We start from the raw sequence: 21,379 nt of genomic DNA, 5'->3' as shown, positions 1-21,379 counted from the left end.
TCCCCCTCCCCAAGCCCACGTCTGGTTCACACGAGGTAAGTGGAAGGAAATGAACTGATGGCACCTTTTACCTTGTAACATAACTGGTACAAGTCAAGCTAAGTCAAGGACAGGTCGCAGCTTCCCCAATACGTGGGTCTCACCTGGGAAGCTGCCTAAATTCCCACTAGATCATAAACACCCACCTGAAAACTCTCTCAGACCTGGTTTGGGGTTCTGTTGGGTTTTTGTTTGGTTAGTTGCTTTTGTTTGTTTGTCTGTTTTTTTAATCCTTTGGTTTCTGGGAAGTCCTCTTAAACATTTTGGCTTGGTGACAGGAGTTTCAGGGCTTCGAGACTACTTGTAGGCTCATGTTGCCAGAGCCCTTAGAAACCCGGCGGTCCCAGAAGCTCTGATTCCAGCAGTGCCCCACTTACAGCTGAGAAGTGCTGGGGTCCCTCACCCTCATGTAGTCCATGATGAGACTGTCCTGAGCTGAGATCTCTCCCTGTCATGGGCTGGAAGTGTGATTTCCTGGTCATGTTACATCTGATGAAGTGGGTATTCCTTAATGTCTGATGGGGAAGAGATTATTGAAATAAATTCATCTCGAAGCATTGAACTGAGTCAGTAAACAGAGCCCTACTCCAGCGTCCAGCAAAGGACCCAGGAGGCTTGTTCCTTACTAATTTTTTCTCATGTTTAGTCCACTATGTTTGAAATGTCCCATCTAATGGACTTCTCATAAGTAGTGCTGTCCTGAAACGAATGCTACCATTTAGTGGAACCACACCATGAGCAGCTGAAGGGCATGACAGGACTCATCGATTCCCACAGTCTCAAACTGCAGTTTCTTGTATATTTTTGCATTGCAAACTCCTGTATGATTTACTGCCCCTGCTGACAAAGCCCCACTCAGGTATCCCTGCTCCTTTTGGAGCCTGCCGGTTCCTAATGTCTTCTCCATTGTGCATTAGCTGCACCTGCCTGAGGCAGCTCTGGCCATACACTGCCTCCTGTGCTGATCTCACCCTGGATCTGTCCCTCTACTCCTTCAGGACTATCTGCAGATGTGATGGGTGGGTCCCAGGGTCCACACCAGCCATGATGGTCACCCAGCAGCCCCGAGGAAGAGCCTCCAGGACTGTCTCACTCCAATGCTATGTCCTTCTGTGAGAATGAGCTCTGCTTCCTCAGTCCCCTCTTGCTGATACTGGAGTGGTTCATGTTCCTGTCCTTTTCTGGACAGGTTACCATCTCCAGTCTTTTGAGTTCAGTGGAAGGAGTGGAGTGCAAGGGAGACACTGCACAGTGTGATGCTGCTTGGGGTAAATCTCCCTGCGGCAGTAAATGGCCATCAGCGGGGATGGCTTAGGACCAGCAAGGAGACATGAGCTGCCCAAAGCGCACAGCACCTCATGCACTGATCTCACCCTGGATCTGTCTCTCTACTCCTTGAGGACCATCTGCAGATGTGATGGGTGGGCACATGAACTCTAGCCCTGATACCAAATGCTTGGAGGAGGCTGGCAGGACAGGCCTGGTCCCTGCTGCAAGGCACTGCTGCATAGGCTTCTCCCATCACCTCTGCCACTGGCACCTTGTCTCTGCTGAGGCTTGTGCACAGGAGAGGACTTGTCGAATGACCCCACATCGAGGATGTAGACAGTGCAGGAGCCTTCTGGGCCCCCAAAGCACTTGAGTATCATAGTCATCCCTCTTTCATGGACATGCATAGCCCACCTAAATGATAAATGAAGACAAAGGACTTTTTGGGGTTTTTTTGTTTGGTTGGTTGGGTTTTTTTCCTAGCATGGACTACTAAAATGATTACTGGGTGAGATGGATACAGGCTCATGTCCTAATTTTTCAGAGCAGTCTGGAGGTTTCTCTAAAGCAGTGAATAATTAAAAAATTCAGGTTTTGACTTTCAGAAAATTTTTCAGATGGTCCCACGCAAGTGTGGTGAAAACTCAGAATTGTTCCAAGGCAGAAAGCAAAGTATTGTGATCAGTCAAAATCAGGAATACACAAGAAAAGGAATTAGAAAGGTTGGGAAATGATCAACAGGGAAAAAGGGCAAGCACTATATTTATTAATTTTTTAGATGAAGTATGGGCTGCAAAATGTGCAGCTGACAAAGTAAACAGGTTAGTAAAATCCCAGAATAATCAAGAAATTGGTGTGTGGCCTGCCTCAACCAGGGAAGATGATCAGACAGTGGCAGACGGAGCCCATTTGATGTGGATAAATTCCTTACTTTCATGTCAGAATGGAGGATGAACCCTGCAAACTCCCCAAGCACAGAAGCCTGAGAGATGGAGTCATGCAAAGATCACAGGTTCCTTCAGCTTGAGTCATTGTGAGTGTGTACAGAGGCTAAGTGGATGAGACGGTATCTATGCTTCAGAATAAAGCTTTCTACTTACTTGTTTGGTGACTGTTCACCCAGAGTAATGCAAAATGTGGTGTGATTTAGTGGGTACATCCCGGCTGGTCATTTGTTAGGGATGTCCCACCTGGCTGACCTGACTTCCATTTTAATGGGATGCCTTTGTTCCTCCCTACTCTTTTCTCATGACTTTTTATTAACCTGCAGACAATTCCTGAGTAGTTCCCCTGGAGGGCACATGTCAGACCAGCAGTGCATACAGGAGGGTGTACTGGCCACGTATCCCAGGGCGTGTAGGTAGCTCTCTGCTAGCTGAAAGAGTGAGCCTGCTTCCATCTGAGCATGTTTACACCAGATATTTAGCTGTGTGAGGCACCCAAGCATCCCTTCACACAGTGTGAGTTTCTTGGGGCCAGGGCTTGCTCACAAGAGATGTCAGAGCCTGTCCTGAACACCAGTGCCTGTGCAGGGCTGCTGATGTTGTGGCTTTGCTCCCTCTTCCCTGGCATTACAAGCCCATGAGGAAATGGATGAGACTGCTGCAGCTTTCTTTAATTCCTTTTTCTTGTCAGCTACAGCCTGTTGGCCACTGACAGTCCTTGCCCTGAATGCCCAGATCCCAACAATCAGCATTGGCACTCTGCTGAATGACACCAAAGATGAAAGGAAAGAGCAGGAAGATTGAAGTGTCGACCAAGGGGCTCAAACTGCTCATACAATCTCAGCTAAAATCTCACTTCCTGGTTAAACCAGAATTTTCTTAGGGAGGCTGAGGAGAAACTCTGTATCAGCACAAACAACATCTCAAGATGATCTTGCTTATCTGACACTTCTCTCCATGCAGGTCCCTGTCCAGGTGGTGTTGGGGCCACCACTCTGGGAGCACTGAGGTGCTCTTCTGAGAAGCCTATAGAAACTGTACTGGTCACCTTAGCAGCCAGTAGACATGGGGCTGTCATTTCTTAAGTCTAAAGTGGCCCCAGTCTCTCTTCCTGAAGTGGTAGTTGCTAATGCTGGGATCTTGACTGTGGAGATGCATAGACTGGTCATTTCTCTTCCCCTGCCCTGATTGTTATTTACATTTATTGATGTTGAATTTAATCTAATGTTTCATCTTTCAGCCATTCAGCATGGAGAGAGCATTCTGCAACTGTTTGCATGAAGTTTTACTTCTAACTGCTTTAGTCATTCTGAATCATCAGCCCGTTCCCCTAAAGTTTCTGCTGAGGAGGCCTCTCCTAGCACGTGTTCCTTTGGCAGTCCACAAACTACCTCACTCAGATGTGAAAAATGGCCATTTATTCCTATCTTTAACAAGTCATTAGTGCCTGGAAGGCTCTTACCCTTCCCATCTACAAGCTTGGGGATAGAGATGTCAGAGGAGAAATCCTATTGAAAGGTTGGTGGAAACCCACAGTCACTCTATTTGGCCCACTCTTATCCGTACTGTCAGTGAATACTTCAAAGACTTTTGAGCAATTGGTGGGCATGATAACCCTCATACATAGATTTCCTCCATATTTCTACTAAGTCTATTCAACAAATTTGCAAACTGGAATGAGTACCTACTGGTTTACAACTCCTTGGGTCCTCACTGGAGCTTTTTCAAAAATGACCATCAGATTTACCACTCTCCTCTATCCATGGCAGGTAAGTATGTTGGGTTTCATACTGTGCTTAGCAGCAGAGATGTTTTGAATGTTGAATACTTCAGAGTCCTGCAGTCCTCCAGGACTACCAGGTCCCAGAGATTTGCTACTACTCATTTGACAAATTTCTTCTAAAATCACTTCTGATGCTACTTCAACAGCTCCTTAACCACACTCGTAGGAAAGACAGACCCCAGCATACTACTGGGCCCGGAGATGTTATTACCTGGCCACCATCCTTTCCACCTCTTGCTCTTCTGCTGGTGCTTGCAATGGCTGTTCCTCTCTCCTTGGGATGCTTTACATAGTATGCCAACTGTTTATCCCAAATGAGGGCAATGCCCTGCCCTTACCAAGCCAGGTAAGTAAGGAAAGGTAAGTTGCACAGGTGCTTAGGGGAGAAGCAAGCCAGTTCCTGAGTAGGCACCCAACTTAGGTTCCTACTGCCACCTGACATCTTCTCAGAGAATTAACTAAAACCTAGTGTGCTATTTAGCACACCATTTAATGCAGAGATAAGCCTGTGATGGAATTAAGTGATAATGAAGAAAGCCAGTTAGTCAGATTGTTAAACAATGCCTGAGCCTGGTTGGGTGAGGAGAAACTTCTGCTGCCCATGAACACTGTAAACATGCTGTACCCACAGAGGTACCTCCATGGGGAGCAATGACACAGGTCTGGCCTCAGTCTTGCAAACTGCTGCCTCTCCTTGCCAGGGCAGGTGTGGGAAGGGATCAGGCACACATGGGCTCTGGTTATTAGCTGACCCCAGGCTTCTGAGACAGTGAGATTCAAAGTCCCATGGTGCTGATTCCAGGACCTGCTTGCTCTTAGAAATCCTTTCTTCTCTCTCCAAAACTGAACAGCCTCAAACTATGACCTGTAAAACCATGTCACTGACAAAGGCTGAGAGTTCAGAAGAGTTGAAAGACATTTTATTCTCCTCCTCTCCCTCCTTCCCTCTCCATCTCCCTCCTCTCCTCCTCCAGGGAATACCAGTGTCCAAACCTTGCAAGCTCTTGGTTCACTGTCCACGCTTGTTTCTTAGGAGGTGACATAACCTCTAAGAGAGGATTCATCCCCACAAATGACTCAACTGCTGAATTCACAGTTCAGAACTGGTGTTTCCTTGTGTTGGTCATTACATGAGAGTCAGCCCTGACCACATGTGTTCTTGATGTCCTCAGGAAACAGAGGTAAGTTGTCTCCCATAAACCTCAGACTAGAGGCAAGGAGGACAGGCACTGAGATCACACCACAGATACTGAGCCATTTGCCTGGAGGCTATCTGCTTTAGATAGCCCAGGAATAGTAAAACCCTTCACAGGGTCTTCATGTGTTTCCAGAGTTCACACTGCCCAGCCCTCACGTGTCTTGGACATGTCTGCCAGCAGGCACTGTGCTGCACCACAGTCACTGTTCAGCTCTGAAAACAGCAGGCATCCCCACCAGTTGCCACCTTTCTTTGGAAGATGAAATAGGCACGTAGGTACCAAAGACTGCAAAGACCAGTATTGCTCCTGCTTCTCCTGTTTCCAGCACTGCTATAGGCAGTAAACAGGGGCAGTGAGTGAAGGGGTGAGCCTTAAATACCAGAATAAATTAGTCATGGTAGAGAATTCCTTTGAACTGAGAAGTCACACCCCAGAGCCATAAGGATATCAGCTCTGTGTTGCTCACCAGATACCAGGAAGCAGTCCCTTCTAATCTTCCAGCACACCCTATTGTTTATGGTACTGATTTATTTTAAAGCAGATTGTTTGTTTCTATGTAAATTTGCATCTGTGGGAAAAAAGACCCGAATGAGCTGATGTTTCTGTGAGATCTCTCTGGGGACGTGGCAGGGTCAGTGTGTGACACAGTGGCTGTGCCACAGAAGGCCAGACTCCAGCAGGTCCCAGGGTTGTGGAGCCGCAGCCCTGGGGAGGGACGTCTCCCAGACCCCCCCAGCACTGCACTGCCAGCTGAGGCTGGGGTCTGTCTCCTGCCCTCTCAGCCTTGTGCAAGGGATTCACTTTGCCTGGCCCACTGCTCTGCCATTTGCTTTCTTGTCGCACAGGAGAGCCAGCTCTGCACCAGAGGAGACCTGCCATTTTACACGGGTACTCCAGCTACTGCTGGCATTGATGCCAGCACAGAGTGTATTTATCGGCATTGTTAACAGCAAACCCTTGAATTCAGCAAACCGAATTCACTGCAAGACAGGGTTGGATGTAATGCCAAGTAAAAGGTCTCGTAAACAATTTGCAACTGTCCAAGCAAACAGTTTTCCCCAAAACCTGCTATCCTGCCAGTCATATCTGCTCAGACCGTCCTCTCCTGTAGGAATGAGCCCAGTTTGCCTTTGGCTTCCCTCTAGCACCCGGCAGCTGCATTTGGAGAAGTGCCCTCCTGCCACGGCCTTACTTCTTGAATGTCCACAGCATGCTTTGAGAAGACAAATCTGGGATGAAGTCATGACCCTGACTCTCCCCATTGCATGTGTAAGCTAGTGATAATTTGCTGCATGCTGGTGTAGCTGTGCCAGCAAAGGTCCCACGGGGAGATACAGCTGTACTGGCACAGACCTCTGTGCTGAATGTCCCCAGGCTGGTATAACCCTGAATCCTGAAGAAGGAGGAAGACTGGAGAGAGGTTTGCCTTTATAAATATGTTGCTCAGGAGTGTATTCTTCCATTCACAACCAATAGAGCTGTGATAAGCGGAGTATAGGATAGGCACTACAGGGAAACAGGTAGCCAAGGCTCACAAGGAGGTATGGACATCCTTTGAAGATAACTACTGCCAGGATGTCATCACCTTCATAGAGAACGGAAGAAACAATCTTTCCCTGAGGGAGGCTTTTACAATGGACCAGGTGAACTGCCCATTAATGGGTCCCAATGATGGAGACATGAATCCCTGCAGTCATCTGAAGTTAGGGCAGATATGAATCTCCTGCTCTGAGACTGGCCCAGCAGAGCTCCAGCTGTGCTGTTGGTCATGGTCTTCAGGAACCTGCAAAGAGATGAGCTTCTCTTTGCATGCCTGAGACTCAGCCCAGGGGTGAATTGCACAAAGATGTTCTCTGGCTCTCACATGGCAAAGAGTCAGGATACTCATCTCCATGACCTGGGACAGACAGAGCTTTTCCGAGCTGGAGCTAACAAAGCAGCAGTGTCTCTGTGATTGTGAAGCAGAGGTGGTCTCTGGGAAATAGCTCAGAATGATCCTAGCTTGGTCTTAGCTCAGGACTTAGCCCAGAGCATGGTATTTCTTTGGTCAGGAAGCTGTGAGCATGGATGGTCCAACACAACCCAGTCCTTACCTTCTGATTGCATCAGGCCTTGGTAAGCGCCATCACAGCGGCATTTGCCCACCTTGAATTTGCCACTGTCTGCCAGGCATTTAACTGCTCTGTCACCTCCCTATCTCCTCATAGAGCTTGAGGGCAGGAATTTATGGTAGAGATGTCATGAGCTCTTCTCATTCTGACAGCAGACAGGCCTTGCTTGAATTTGAGCTGTGAACTATTTATCACAGTGCTGCAAGCATCCAAGCAAGGTCCCTTAATTTATGAAGGTCCAGAAGATATTATGCAATTGTCAACACGAACACAAAAATACTTCTGCACTTTACTAAAGCTACTAATAAGCTGCCTGATGTTTTCATCATAATATTTACTTCTTTGTAAATATGCTAAATTCTCCAATCCCAATTCAAAACAGAGAGATCAGAGAATGAAAATAGGGAGATGACATAGCTGTTTAAAGATTATGTAAAATGTTTTTTACTAGCATAAATATTTGATTGTAAAACTCTGCCTGTTGTGTTTACCGAGCAGGGATGTGCAGTGAGTGCTGAGAGCTGCCACAGCCGGGCACTGCGGTGGGGGCTGCCCCGTACCCCTGCCCGTCCCTCCTCACACAGACCGGGCTGTGGGGACGGTGGATGCACTGACAGTCGTCCCCATCTCGCTGGCTCTGGGCAGCGGGCAGAGCAGGGTCACTCCTGACACACCGACTGGTCCTTCGGCAGCCATGGCTGCAGCCGCTCCATCACCTCCAGGAGGCTGAGGGCAGGGTGGATCAGAGGGGGTGAACAAAGAGTTAAAGGCTCAAAGTCTCAGCCTGGTTTGAGTCCGGGGAGGTCAGCAGCAGGGGTGACGCTCTCGATGGGGACGGTGGCTTGAGCACAGCTCTCAGGTCAAGCAGGCTGCGCTGGCAGGAGTTCAAGGCACTTGGGGACCTCCTCTGTCCATGCGGAGCAGGGGGAAGGGCCTGGCTAGACATGGCCCATGCCGTCTAGAGGCAGCAGTGGGATGGCAGATGCCAAGAGCTGGCTCCTGACTCATGATTTTGGAGGGACACCAAGGTCAGGGGGCTGCCCTTGGTGGGAGGGACAACACAGCAGCACCATGTCCTCTGAGCGCACCCCTGGGACAGACCCACAGGCAGTGGAGGGTTTTGTCCCCCACGTCCCTGTGGGGAGGTGGTGGGAGGGAGGACTGGGGATGGACTTTGCTGATTCTCTGCAGGCATAACTGAGGGAGGCATATGCTGAGTGTACGCGTATATCTGTGTCTGACAGCTGGGGCAGGCGAATTTTTATTTTAATTCACTGGAGTTGATGTTTTGGGGATGGTTTCCCAAAGAATCTGGGCAGAGGTGGCAGAGTCTGGTGACTTGCTCCCCTCAGGGGACTTCTCTAGCACCCATGGCTGCTCTGATGTCTCACGCCACAAGCAGGGTGCTCGCAAGTGCTGAGCTCCCCTTGCAGCAGTGCCTGGGGTAAGTCTCAAATGCTGCACCTCAGGAAAGCAGGGACTTCCTCCCTCCATCCTGTGAGTGCCTCGTCCATGGTGCAAACCAAACCTATGGTTGGCTGCCTGTGTCCTTCCTCCTGCATCCCTCAAGCTTGTCCTCCTCCTTCTCCTCCTCCTTGAGCAGCCAGCCACAAAAGTCAACCCAAGCAAGAGTCCAAGACACCTTCACATCCCCAGACCATGCTGCTAGATGTGCTCTGTGTGCTGTCTAGGCTGCAGGTTGACTGCATGCTCCTGAAGGGGTGTCATGGTGAATGAGACAGTTGCTGCATGCAGTAACAGCTTGGCTATCCTGCCTTTAATTCCAGCCAAATGTGCACCCCTTTCAGGGGACCCTCATCCTGCCCCAGCTGTGCAGTACACGTTGCAGCAGCATTGTTGCTCAGGAGCCTCTACCAAAGCATGAGAAGAGGAAAGCTGACGGGTGATATCTCTACAGGCAGGGCTTCCCAGCCAGCCAGTCTTGTGCAAGCAGCTGCGGGACCGATATTGAGAGCAATAAGGAGTACATGAGCCTCCAGCCTGAGCTGGTGCATTTTGTAGCAATGATGAGCCTTTGGCTGCTTGCTGGATGACCAGTGCAGGCAGGAAGGGTTTTTGTGCCTGGCCTGGCTGCTCCAAGCTCTGGGGACTTGGTGGCTGGCTGGAAATGAGGGACCGAAGCAATGGCAGTGCCGGCATTGCCTCCAGAGCCCCCAGATTACATGCTTTGCTGACCTGTGTCCCCTCCTCACCCTCGCTGAGTGTTTGCAGAGAGATACTCAGCAGCGTGCAGGTGTCCGGAGGGGCTGCACAAGTCCCATTAGTCCATGGGAGCAACTCGGTGGCCAGGCAGCACAGAAACTGTCAGGCTAACAGACCCATGGAGGACGTGCCTGAGTAGGGCAGTGCACCCCAAGAGCTGCCGAGGCTCCGCAGGGCCCCGGCCGGTGGAGTGACCTGGCTTCTGTTCCCTCTGCAGTGGGACTTTGGGCAAGTCACGTCTCCTTTCGGTTTCGTTATCTCTAAACGGCAGATTATGGGGCTAACCCCTCCGTAAAGCTCTTGGAAATCTCCCACCGAGCAGGGCCAGATAAGAGCTGTATTGTTGTAAGCCCTGCAGCGGCTCCAAAGCTTGAGGTTTTGCTACAAAGCAGCGTACCCAGCCCTACCTCTGCTCCGACGATGCAGGAGAGTGTCAATGAATTGAACATTTCCATCCAGATCCCTCCCTCCTGCCCACTAAACTGTCTCGATGCAGCCACTTGTTTTGTGGTTCAGCTCTAAATAAGGAGCGTGTTTTTGGGGAGGGGGGGTGACAGGCACTAGCGAGCGATATGAAGCAAAGCTGGGCCCGGGTTAGTGGCGAGCAGAGCTAAAGCCCTAGATATACATCGGATGGGCTGGGAGCATTATGTATTTCTGGAATGCCTTCTGGTCTTTATTAAAATGAAACCACAGCCAGCCCAAGAGAGCTCATCGCCCAGGCACGGGGCCAAGTATAAGTTACTTCTACAAATATTTATTTAACCATATCAATGACAAACTCTTTTGTATAAATGTTTTTATTTAATCATAATTTACCAATTATTTTAAATCAATTGTTTGCCTGGTTTCTAAACACTAATCAAGAGGCTTGCATTAGCATTACTCAGGCGGATTAGATGCATTATTTCACTGAAGCTTGTGCCATTGCTTGCCTGCCTTGGCCATGGAAGAGGGTGCAGATGGATCCCAACTTTCACTCAAACTGTCAGATTCCTGGATGATCATGCCTGCGGCATTGCCAGCCCTCCCCACCCAGGTGACCTCTGGGCTCAGATGAGTTCTTCAGGCACAGGGATGCACAGACGCTGATCCCACCTGAGCCTCTCCGGACAGGACTTTTCTCCAGTCCTTGCCCTCATGGAAGTGCTGGCCCCGTCACAGATGCTTCCGAGTGCCCTGCCCTGCCACTGCTTACCCCTCACACCTGAGCCTGGACCTTTCACTGGTGTGGAAGTGGTTCCCCTCAGCCCAGAGTATCTGGCTGGAATACGTGAGTGTGGCCATGGTGGTCTGGGCAGAACAGGAGCCTGTGGATAACAGCATTTGTCTCCAGTATCCAGCACCCTGCTCACAGCCCTCTGAGCTCCCTCACCTCCTCAGGAGCATCCTGGGAGGCCCCCAGCTCCCAGGCATGATTTACCCCAGCTCCCTCACACATGGACCTTCTCCAGCCCAATTCTCCCACCTCTGTTCCCAAGATTAGACAACACTTAAAGACAGAGAATCTGCAACTTCTGCAGGGCTCTGCCTCCTCCAAAGCATCGCAAGATGCAGTGAGGGCATGGTCTGAACCCATCAGAGCTGCTGGGGAGACGGGCTCTGCCAGGGTCGCTGGGGGCCAGCACTCACCAGCGCGCCCCGGGGACCCTGCGCACTGTGGCCTCTCGCTCACACACGGCAGCCTTCGGGGAGCAGCTAGTCCTGCATGGCCGTGCAGACCCGAGGGAGGAGCAGAAATCTGCTCGTTGTGATCTGCCCGCATTGTTTATTTATAAGATTTCAGGCTGCTACTGTCTTGCACCTTGGCTCGCTGCTCGGCAGCGCCTGTTGTAAGCACCGGGTCTGCAGGGAGTTCTCCGTTCACGGACGTATCTGTTCATCATCTGCAGCAGAGACTGCGCTATTACACCGTGTGAGCTGCCAGCTTCCTGAGAACACCGGCTGCCCTGCAGCCCTCCACAGGGCAGCTTCGTTCTGCTGCAAAAATCACCCCCTGCTGGCCTTTCACCTGGGGTATCTGAGATGTCTTCCTCCAGCGGTCACCGTTTAATCAGAAATGGGAGCTGTGTTGTGTGAAGGCAGGAGAGCTGCTGGTTAAATCTGCTTACAGCAGCCTCCCCAAGTCTCTGCTTCAGTCAGTTTAGGCTACTCAAGCAGGAGACAAAGCAGAGACTTTGAAATTCTCCCAGCTGGGGGGGGATACGGAGGTGCCAAGTTTTGCAGAACACAGATTTGGAGATGAATAACCTGAGCAAAGACTTTGCTACAGTGCTGCAGCAGAGACACAAAATTTCCAGAAAATTACTTCCAAGATAATAAAACACAAACAAAAAGAGAAATTGGGGCAAGTTTGATATAACCATGGGACTTACCTACTATTGTAAAGATTATGAAGATAGAAATCAATGCTAGGTATAACCTTTTAACGTTTAAGTGTATGTTTGTTTTTTCTGAATGATGAGAAATAGACCCGCTGCTAGAGACAGAGCCGCATAACATTTCAATACACGTAGCTGTATGTCCCTATAGTCATACCTCTAAGTGAGAAATCATTAAAGCAGTGGTAATGGGGAGCTTCCTACTGTTGACTTGTAAACAAACAGGAAAGTTATTTGGACAGGGCTCTGAAATGCTGTGTAAACATAGACCTAATGCTATAATGCAGATGAAGAGGAAACTCTTGGAAATATAAAATCATTTCACACACTGCTCTAAAAGCCTTTTCCTGTGCATTCTCAGAGAAAATGAACCAGAAAGAGATGTCTGTCCTTCTCTTCAAAATATCCTATTTCTTACAAATATTTTTTTTAGAAAGCAACTTTTTTTTTTTTCCTTTTTGCCCTTGAAAGTATTGAGAGATTTTTCAGAGCCTCACATCTCTGGGTGAGAAGGAAGAGGCTCTGTGAGAACCCCACACCTGACCGGTGCTGGCTGTGAGAGGAATTCCTCCCTGTGCTGGTGGGAGGCAGCAGTCCCAGGACAAGCAGGGGCTGCCTTTAGCCCCCGGCTCTGCTGTACGCAGCAAGGCTGCTGTTCTGTCACAGCCACATTCATCCCTCCCAACTTGACTGTCTAAAAATTAGATGAGGAGTTCAGCTTTTAGGTCTTCTGCACAGGCAAAGGACAAAAGCAGGTGCTGGCAGAAGGCCATCTGCTCTGCTTATCTTCCACCCTGCACAGACTGGGAGGAACTGGTCTTTGGAGGAAACGCTCTCTTTCCATCAAGTAGAGAGGAAGCCTAGATGACAGCTAAGACTAGATTCTAACTTTCAGATAACTGACGTGAGAGGAGATGAATCCCACCAGACGTGGCTGAGACCGAAGGACAGAGAGGACAGTTGATCACTGGATAGCATGGAAAGATGAGTGTAGAGGGAATGGACTTGTGGGGGCCAAAGAGATTCCCAGTGAAGTGAGAGCAGTGCAGCGGCATGGTAGGAAAAGAGCAGATCTGAATTTGTGGGAGACAGGGACGCAAGCAGTACTGAATAGTGACATTGGAAAGCATGCACAATGGGGCAGGAAAACCTGGTGGTACAAAGCAACTCAAGAAGCACCTGGGCTGAACATTGGAGCAAGCCCTGTTCTGCCCTGCCCTCTCCCTCTCTCCACCCCTCTTCTAAAACCCTCCCCAGCTGGCCAGACAAATCTGTGTAGATATGTTAAGGAGTTATGGTGTTTACAGTAAAAGCCTGAAGTCTGCCAGTGTTAGGACGTGACTTAACAAGACCTTCAGATGTGGAGCTGTTGCCGACTTGTACCCCGCTAGCTGGGACAAGATGGCAAACCCCATCTTTTTATGTCTGTGTGAGGGATGGATCCCGGTTGTCGTTCAGCCTGATCTTATCGCTGGCAGAAACATTTAATGTTTACTGTACAATTACAACTTAAATTGTGTCATCCAGCGTCAGTGTCCCTTTGTAGACCTGTCTCAGAGAGGACATTAGGGGCTTTACGTGACAATGGGATGGTTTAAGTGGATGTGCGCTTGGTGAATAGCTAGCAGGTCATCGAAAACAGACCAAAGTAGTATCCCTCAAATGCTAACTCTGTCTCGAATGTCTCTCTTGTCCTCCGTGGTGTTGGCCCAGCACATCTCCATCAGTCTGGCCTGTGCACCGCATGTCAGAGGGATGGCAAGGCTCTGCTGGAGTGCGTGACAGCTTTAGCCACTGTACGAGAGCTCTGCAGTGTCTCGTACCAAGTAACGTGCTGTCAGTCTAATGAATCTGGGTCTCCTCAGAAAAGGCCTCGGAAAGCGATCCCTGGGGCTCTTGGCAAGGGATAATAGTAATAACACACGTTGGGGCTGTTCACATCTGTGGTATGACACGCCTTTGTACAATGCATCCAGGTACAGCCAGAGGTACAGTCAGAGGGCTCCTACAGGGAAATGTCACAGACTGCAAGACATGACAGCTTTTATTGACCAAGCGCACAAGCAAAATAATGAGAAGATCACTGAGGACAGTGAGGTTCTTGGCCCACTGCAACATCTAAATCTGTTCAGTGCTGATGACCGCAGGACCAGATGGTCCAAAGGGATAAAAGAGTTTGAAGCCACAGTAAGAAAAAGAAAAGTGGATGTGCTGTGGGACATTTATTCCGACTTATTCTGTTTGAAGAGTGGGCCTCACGTCACGCAGCTTTAGACCTCTAATCCCAAACTGGTCATCCAGGCACATCTGGAAATGTTAAATATACTGGGGAGCAAGAAAGGATTCCTGGGTTCTGTATTCATTTTAGGCTGAGTATTTACGTAAGATACTTTTCTTATCTTTAACTATTTATAGTTTTGTTTGTATGTTTGGGACCTAGATGTATCCCACTATGCTTCAATAAATCTGAAATATCTTTGACAAAAAGAAATGTTGTCTGCTGTTAATTAAAAGAAGGTAATAATTGTATTGAGATACTTTTATAGTTAATATTTTAGTAAATGCTCTCTGGGCAGATGTTGACTCGTATACATTAATTCTTAATTTGTATTTCCTTCAAAAAATTAAAAATTTAAGAATTAGATGTTTTAGTCTGAAGAGTATCCACACTATGAAAACTAGGAATAAACCAGACAAAACAGATCTTCCTTCCAAAAGATCTAATATTGTCACTAACACTCCCCACCAGATCAATACAAACGTAAAATGACTTCCAAACGCCTGCCATCACCAGGATTGATTGTGCTGGTGCATGAAGGTGATGGGGTACAGGAACGAGCCGTCCAGCTGGTCAGACCACCCGTGCAGGTCCCACTCGGAATTTCAGGTGTCGAACCCCACACAAGGAACCTGCCACCGAGCTGGGGACCAGCAGCCCTGGCCCTGCCAACAGGTAACCCGAGCAAAGCAGCGACAGAGGGGCGGTGATGAGTGAGGGGAGCAGGTTAAAAGTGACAAATTACAGCAGAAAAAAGAAATCACATCTCTTGTGAGGAAAAGGTTTTAATTTTTATATAAAGAAGGGGATTCTGTAAGCGATTCAGTGGCTTTTCTTTGGGCTGAGCACAGGTAATTTCATCAGGCTGCCAAGCAGGGTGATTTAAATGCCTCCCTCCTAGCCTCTTCTAAAAAACAGTCTCTGAACACGTCCAGTTTCTCCAGACAAAAGCTATGCAAGGAACTTCACAGAGTCCTTGGATCAGTGTAAAATGAGGTTTACTGTATTCCCTGCAAGTGGCAGCCGGGGTGCCCTCATATCGAAGCAGGGGTGGCAGGGACAGCCCAAAAGCCTATCTCCTGGCCAGCCCCTGGCTCTGGGGCTCACGGTGCAGAGCACGGCGGTGTGGGATGAGGGAACGCAGAGGTGTGCTTGGCCCCGTCCCCATCCCACGGGCTCGCAGGGGTGAGCTGGTGAGCTCCGGTACCTGACCCCCTGGAAATGAAAATAGACAGGCTCTGCTCCTTTAATATGCCTTAAATATTCTGAAAATGAAAGGAGGCAGGTTAGTTTGATTTCGTTTACTCTGAGATTTTATTTTAATATAGGTTTGATAACTAAATGGAAAACAAATGTGGTGCATTAAAGGGAGGCGGCCCGGCCCAGCGGCGGGAACAGGACTGGTGCAGGAACATTTTTCTAAAGATCCCTTCTGGAATGTTATTTTGAACTCTTCAAAACAGCAAAGGTTTTTAGACATTGTATGTTTTGTTAAGTGTCCCTTGGGAAAGCTGGGTTTAAAATTAGTCAAACTCTCTCACTTTTTTAAACTCTTCCCTAAAATAGTTGATATAAAATTTGGTGGGAATTCTGCTGAGAGCTTAAATTGGCCGAAACAGACGACCTAATGGAAATGACATTTGGGGAAAAAATGTAAAAAACCTGGTTTTCTTTCTGGCTTCCAATGACATAATCGGGACACGGTAGGACTGCCTGCTCCTCCGAGTGCGGCCCTGACCCCGGGGCTCTGGTCACTAGTTTCCCTCGTATGGGAGAAGGAGGGAAGCAGCTGGGAGAGAGCTAAAAGAGGGAGATGACTGCTCTGGTACAGCACTGCCCGTCCTCCTCGGATGTATTCCTCTGTGGGCTGACGTTCATCACCCGTGGAGTGCATAACCTGGTGAGCCAGCCAGTAAACATCCATGTCTCCATCTAGAGGTGTGTGGTAGAGCTGTTGCTCTCTGATGGGACACCTGGCTGGTTTTCATGCTTGGGAGAGGAGGGGCAGACGGGTTTTGGCCTGAAAGGAAATATGGGAGAGCTCTCCTGGTGACACCCGGAGCGATGCTGCATGGAGGTTTCCACCCCAGGGGGAACTGGCTCATCTTCCAAGTGGTCACATCATTGCAGGTGACCAACATCTATGTGACAAGTCACATCACGGTCCCAAGGGACCTGCTTCTGGATGAGACTGTGTCACCCTGCCCTTGCCTAGGTCCAATGGAGGGAGATACCTCCTCTGACTGCTCTCTTCACCATGGATGTCAGATGTGCTGATTGCTATGGGCAGTCCAGGTGTCTGCTACATGCCCTGGTCCTGCTGATCTCCATGGGATGTGAGGAAGACTTGTGCTGGCAGTACATACCATTCCTCCATGTGCTCCTCAGCAGTGAGCTGCGACGGCTCAAAATGTGCCCCAGAAACACATCTGGGACCTTCCTCAACCCAGTAGCTTATTTACTCAAGGCATTTTGTCACTTGGGGAGATAAAGCCGCCTTCACACACCTCAGGTTCCTCTCAGCGCAGCTGGGAGATAAGTGCTGAGGGACGCTGGCTCCTACTTGCCGTGAACCTCGGAGGATTTCGAGGAGAGGCCTCTTTGGGAAGCCACCTCTGCTATCGCTTTGACAGGTGTCAGCTGCGCTTCGAGCAGCCGGTCACTGACAGAGATTAGCCAAATGCGTCTCCTGCCCACAGTGTAGGGCTCTCCGGGTGTTGTTTTAAAACACAGAATGGGAGAGGATTTTGAGCTGAGATAGGGGGCTTTATTCAGAAACGGTCTGACCTAAGGACCTTGCTATCAGCAGCCCCAGCAGCCTTCACAGAGGGGGTCCCTTCTGAGAGAGGTCTAGCTGATAGCAGGGAGGAGGGGCTGTTCTCCGATCACAGACCCCAGTTTAGTGCCTGGTGTGCAGGGGAGGAGAATGTCCTTTATACTCTGCTTTCTGATCCCCAAGGCATGCCAGAGACACAGCCAGATCAGAGCAGCTGCTTGGGAAAGTGGCAGTCCCTTTGGAGAAGCAAAGTTGGGTAAACTCTTGCACACGTGTTACTGAAAAGACACTAGATTTGGAGGAATATCGATGCATCTATGGAAGTTCTATCAGCCAGAGAAACAGGCACTTTCACTGCACAGACACAGCCATGAAAATTAGCCCCGTCCTGAAGGCTCCTACCTGCTCCTACACGTATGCAGAGCATGGGAGCATGGCCTGCGAGCAGCAGGGTTCAAAGGATGTGGGATATGGCTGTGGGCATAAGAGAAGAGAAGAATCAGTGTGTGGAGAGCAGGTTCTCCCAATGATGGGAGAAAGCAAGGACTGCTCAAGGGGAGACCAAGAAGTAGCCAAGAATGCAACATGCTGATTGCAGAAGTGTAAGGCCACCAGTTTCTGGAGGTGGTGGGTGCACATCAAGTCAGAGAAACTAGTTTAGGAGACAGAGCACTGGTTGGCACCGATGCTCAGGGAACCTGCCTTTGTAACCCGCCAGCTCAGGGAAGTCCCTCTCCAGCAAGTCACTTCTTGGCCTGCTTCCCCTCCCACACGGGGTTTACTGAGATGCTAAATTCCTCTGGATAGGGGGTGTCCCTTGTCATGGTCTGCACAGCTCACATCCAAATGCCTCGTATTCTTGTTACCTCATTGTGGATGGCATTTTTTCTGGAATTTGTGCACTGTTGCCTGGCCAGTCAGATCGCCTGAAGCACCCTGCAGCTTTCCACAGGCTTTTGCTTACCAGCAGTGGCCAATCTATAGGTCACAGTGCAAAGTCAGGCACAGGAGAGGCACGTATTCTGGGCAGGATGTATGTATCCATGGTATGCATCTGTTGTGGGGCCCATTCTGGTAGCACTGAAAACTGGCATTCCTCATGGTACCCACATTTTCATGCCAAGCTAAACTTTCTTGTCCTTTTCAGAGATATTTATAGATGGGAATCTTGACAAGAATGAGTTTCTGTTTTGGAAGGAATAGTTTTACTTATTGCTAACTCTGATTTGAGTGTGTGTGTGTGCTCAAAGGTGCAAGCAAGTGATAAAATCATCACCTAAAGAATGCAATAAGTGAATACTTGGGGGGAATGATGAGGAAAAATGAGACAGTTGTTAAAGTGGATGCTAAAAAATTTGATACAAGCAAACACGCTCCTCCTGTTCTGGATGGTGCGTGGGGCCAAGGAACAGGGGCCGGCGCTGCCAGCTCCATTGTGCTGGTGTGTGCTGCGAGCAAACAGCCGCTCACAAGGGAAACCTTGCTTCCACGCTGCAGACTGCTCATACCTCACTGGAGCAGTATGTGCTTAATTCCAGTGTTTTCCAGAAAGGAATTGTTTTTTTTCCAGAGGGAAACTATTGGCTAAGAGGATTATATAAAGTTGTCCTCAATTAGACTCACTAATGTCTTTGAAAGGCAAACACATCTGATTTGTTGTGAGAGGATGGGTTGGCTGGGGCCACAAGCCGTTCCAGCTTGGAAAGAGCAGTATCTCTCAACAGACCGACTGGAGGGTTTTCGCCATTACCATAGTGACGAAGGGCACAACCAGTAGACATGATGGGAATGACCACGTGTGCATTCCTGGCAGTAGCAAATTCTGGGAACACAAGATGGCAGGCATGTCCCACAACCCCTCCCCTCGCCAGCTGCCTGCCTCACTCCCACCTCCATGTGCTGGATGGACAACCCTGTTGACTTTCCTTTCTCCAGATCCTGAATACACCCATGCACTTCTACCTCCCAGTGCCTACAGTCTCCCATCCTGCATGCTAGGGTTAGACTATACGCTTAAGTCTCTGCAGACAGAGGTCGTCCTCTGGAAGGCAGTTCCATGGCATTATGAAAAGCAGCAGTAAGATCTGACAAAAAGCAGTGCGGAACTGTTGAAACCAACCGAACGGTACTCAAAGCTCTGCTTGAGTCTCTGCTTGTTAGTGAATACAGCAAACAGAGAACTTCATTACCACTATCAGGTTGCTGTGGTGGATACTTCGCATCCCTTCTTGGCTGCACACCAAATGACCAAGAAAAAAATCTCTACTGCAGCCTGGGAGAAAAGAAAGAGATTTGATTTTGTCTGCTTGTGAAAGTGTCTGCATCTTGACATGAGCTGGGATTGAGAGGAATTCAAGGAACTTGCTCCTCCCCAGGAAAAAAAGAAAAGAAAACCAACTGCTTCAAAGTATTTTGACTGCAGATTGTATATGGAGCAACTAAAGAATAATGCAACACAAATAGTGCAGAAGAGAGACAGATGTGTAGAACAATGTTTAGAAGCCCAAGAGAAGGAAAGGAGTCTGTAAGCACCCATGCTTTACCTCTCAGGTATCAAGCACACACTGGCAGCCTCCAGGTGTCAAAACCTCCTCATGACGTGCAAATCAGGGCTGCATCTACAAAGTAGAGTTTCAGCATGGATAAGAGACTGCTTCTGGGGAATCTTGTCCGGAGCAGGGCGCTTATACTTCTCAGGAAATAATGAGAAGCTGTTGTAGTACAAGTGTGGCAAGCAAGTTTTTCTCACCTTCTTTCCAGGTGGACTAGAGCCAACTGTGGTGTAGTTTTGCTACTGCTTGGTTACCTGAACCAGCTGCCTGATGTCTGTGCTTAGCTCTGAGTAGGTACTCAGAGAAGGCAATACAGCTTCTCACCTTCAACCATTGCCATTCGTTCTTCCCTCCTTGACGTTTCTCTCTGGCCTAACAGAAAACTTTGTGACTTCATTAAATATATCAAGGACTGTGGAAAAGTCCATGAAAACGATTAGCATTATTCTTGCTCACCTTCCTACTTGTTTTTAGCTAAAATTCCATGTTTATGGTTTTGATCAGCATCTTAAAGGTTTTAGCACAAGAGGACCGTGGTCCACAGCAGGTGCCACCTCACATTATTTAGAGGCGCAGGAGCAGTACCTCCCCACGCCATTGACACAGTCTGAGAACAGCCAGCTCCTGGCAGCAGGGACCGCTCCTGCTTGCAGAACAATGGTGCTCCTGAGAAACAATGTCAAACTTGGCCCAGCGTGAGCTTGCCCTGTAGTCAGACAGTTGTCATCTCCGACACTGTTGCTTCCCATGAAAAGTGACTAGCCTGTGCCGCTATTGCACTATTCACTTTTGCACCAGCGATAACCACACAAGTGTGAAAGAAGAATAATCTGCTCTTGCAGATTCTGGTATCTTTGTAAAACCTCCCCAAGAGAAGGAGTGGACTGGACTTTCCAACATCCACTCTGGCAGGACAGCAAACAGCGGTCAGCACGGGGTGCCTACCTGCATGTCACAGTACCGGCCTGCACTGCAGGTACCGTTGACCCCAGTCAAGCATCAGTGAACCCCCCCAAATCTGGTGGTGATACTGAGCAGGCTGCTGGGCTGGGGCCATGAGGTCCAGGCCAGTAGCTGGGGATGAGCTGGGGCTATGCTCAGCTGTGTATTTGCATATCTCATATCTTTTGCATCTCTGCTCCAGACTGCTGTAGACGGGCTCTTAAAAACACACTTCAACCATGTTGTCACTGCAGGTCTGCAGAGCCCAGCACTTTCTAGCGGGAACATGCCACAGAGATGGACACAGCCCGACCTAGCTGCTGCACAGCCATTTCCCAGCATGTGGCACAAGTGTGTGTACTGCACTACAAGGTGTGCAGGAAAGAGCTAAGCACCCCTAATCCTTACAATGGATCCTAACAATAAACCTGCATTTGGAGCACCTTGCACGTGACTACACTTGTCACCTACTACGGAAAATGGTGATAAGGAGCAAAGGAGCACTGTGTCCATCTGAGGTGGGGATGTGGCAGTGTGTTGCTCCCAGCACACCAGTCCTGGTGCCGTGCAATGGAACCTGGGCTGGCCCATCATGGGATATCTCCTGTTGTATCCATGTCACCCTAACCTGCCAGCTGTGTGTGCTGCTGTGAAAATGTTGGTAATTTGTCTTTAGAGCATCTGGATACCTGTAGATCAGCTTCCCAGCAGTGCCATTAACAACTTCGGAGGCCAGCAATGGGGACGCAGTGACATTTCATTCAGATGTCTGGAGCACACCATTCCCCAGGCCACGTAAACAGGCATATGATAGTAGCCTCAACTGGTGAATTTAGGATCTCTTTTCCCAGTTTCACCACTAGTTACGTTGTTCTTGGTCTA

General features: G+C 49.1%; 1 protein-coding gene across 1 annotated transcript in view; it reads right to left on the bottom strand.

Moving 5' to 3' along the window:
* Positions 1–21,379, bottom strand: part of MYOCD (myocardin) — a 200,252-nt gene that overhangs the window by 39,286 nt on the left and 139,587 nt on the right. The gene's annotated exons all lie outside the window — the stretch shown is intronic.

This window comes from Grus americana, chromosome 18, assembly GCF_028858705.1.
Source record: "Grus americana isolate bGruAme1 chromosome 18, bGruAme1.mat, whole genome shotgun sequence".
NCBI lineage: Eukaryota > Metazoa > Chordata > Aves > Gruiformes > Gruidae > Grus > Grus americana.
This window is presented reverse-complemented; position numbering and strand designations above follow the sequence as displayed.